The sequence below is a fragment of the Rhinopithecus bieti genome, unplaced genomic scaffold, assembly GCF_001698545.2.
Source record: "Rhinopithecus bieti isolate Rb0 unplaced genomic scaffold, ASM169854v2 scaffold_67448, whole genome shotgun sequence".
Lineage (NCBI taxonomy): Eukaryota > Metazoa > Chordata > Mammalia > Primates > Cercopithecidae > Rhinopithecus > Rhinopithecus bieti.
In genome coordinates, this window is record NW_016825173.1 from 1 (window position 1) to 2,339 (window position 2,339).

Genomic DNA, 2,339 nt, shown 5'->3' on the forward strand with positions numbered 1-2,339 from the left:
TCGGCCTCCCAAAGTGCTCGGATTACAGGCTTGAGCCACCGCACCCGGCCGAGACGGGGTTTCACCATGTTGGCCGTTCTGGTCTCAAACTTCTGACCTCAGGTGATCCACCAGCCTTGGCTTCCCAAAGTGCTAGGATTACAGGTGTGAGTCACTGCGCCCGGCCGTATCTCCATTTCTTTCACAGGTGTATTAGTCCGTTTTCACACTGGTAGAAAGAGATACCTGAGTGTGGGTAATTTATAAAGAAAAGAGGTTTAACTGACTCACAGTTCCACATGGCTGGGGGATCCTCAGGAAACATATAATCATGGCAAAAGGGGAAGCGGGCATGTCTTACATGGCAGCAGACTAGAGGTGAAGTGCGAGCATAGGAAAAACTGCCTCATATGAAACCATCAGATCTTGTGAGACTTACTATCATGAGATCAGCATGTAGGAGACTGTCCCCATAATCCAGGTTCCTCCCTAGACACATGAGGATTACAATTCAAGATGAGATTTGGGTGGGTATACAGAGCCAAACTGTATCAACAGCCATATCAGAAGTCTTTAAAAGTCCATGGAAATTGTGTATTATGAAAAACTATGCATGGATTTCAAAATCTTTTATAAAACTCATTATAAAATATCTTGACAGGATCTAGTTTGAGGCACTAAAAAAGGAGAAGTCATCAGTTTGAAAAGAGCCCCTATCAGAGCAAAATGAATTCTGCTAAAATTGAAGCAAGAACAAACATCAAATTTAGGGTGAAGCTTGGGTGGAAGAATGGTAAAATCACTGATGCTTTACCAAAAGTTTATGGGGACAATGCACCTTAAAAAATCAGCAGTTTACAAATGGGTAATTGTAACAAGGGAAAAGATGACATTAAAGATGAAGGCTGCAGCAGCAGGACATCAATTTGCAAGGAAAAAAAATTAATCCTCTTTGTGCCCTAACTGAAAAGAATCAGCCAGGTGTGGTAGCTCATGCCTGTAATAACCGCACTTTGGGAGGTCAAGGCAAGTGGATCCCCTGAGGTCCAGAGTTTGAGACCAGACCGGCCAAGCTGGTGAAATCCCTTCTCTACTGAAAAAATACAAAAATTAGCCGTGCATGGTGGTGCGCGCCTATAGTCCCAGCTACTCGGGAGGCTGAGGCAGGAGAATCTGTTTGTGTCCGGGAGGCGGAGGTTGCAGTGAGCTGAGATCGTGCCGCTGCACTCCAGCTTGGATAACAGAGTGAGACTGTCTCAAAAAAAGAAAAGGACCAATGATTAACAGCAGAAACACGGCCAGGTGCGGTGGCTCACGCCTGTAATCCCAGCACTTTGGGAGGCCGAGGAGGGTGGAACTGAGGTCAGGAGTTCAAGGCCAGCCTCGCCAACATGGCAAAACCCCATCTCTACTGAAAATACAAAAACTAGCCAGGCGTGGTGGTGCATCCCTGTAATCCCAGGTACTAGGGGATGCTGAGGCAGGAGAATAGCTTGAACCCGGGAGGCAGAGGTCACAGTGAGTAGAGATTTACCCACTGCACTCCAGCCTGGGCGACAGGGCGCGACCTTGTCTCAAAAAAAAAAAAAAAAAAAAAAAACCAGCAGAAACAACAGCCAACACCACAGACATCTCAATTGGTTCAGCTTACACAGTTCTGACTGAAAAAGTAAAAGCTGAGCAAACTTTCCACTTGATGGGTGCTGAAACCAGATCAGCTGCAAAGCACAGAGATTTCAATGGAAATTGTAAACAAGTGGGATCTATCAGGTTGCTGCAAAATTAATTATTATATTTGCCATCTAAAGGAATGTCAAAAACAGCAATGACTTTTGCTCCAACCGATAGATCATGAAGCCATCTATTGGGAAAGTGTAACGGGAAGTGATACGTGGCTTTCCCAGTATGACTCTGAAAACAAAGCACAATCAAAGCAATGACTCCAAAGAGGTTAAAGTGATCCAGTCAAAGTGAAATGGACTGGCCAAGAGCAAAGGTCATGGCAATAGCTTTTTGAACTGCTTGAGGAATTTTGCTTGTTGACTTTCTGGAGGGCCAAATAATAATAATATCTGATTATGAGAGTGTCTTGAGAAAGTTAGCTAACTCTTTAGCAGAAAACTGCCCAGGAAAGTTTCACCAGAGTCCTTTTCTACCACGGCAATGCTCCTGGCTTGTGCCTCTCACCAAACAAGAGCAATTTTGAGAGTTTCCATGGAAAACCATTAGGCATCCACTTTACAGTCAGGATTTAGTACCCTCTGACTTCTTTTTGTTTCCTAATCTTAAAAAATCTGTAAAGGGCACCCATTTCTCTTCAGTAAATAATGCAAAAAAAGATTGCATTGATGTGGTTAAAT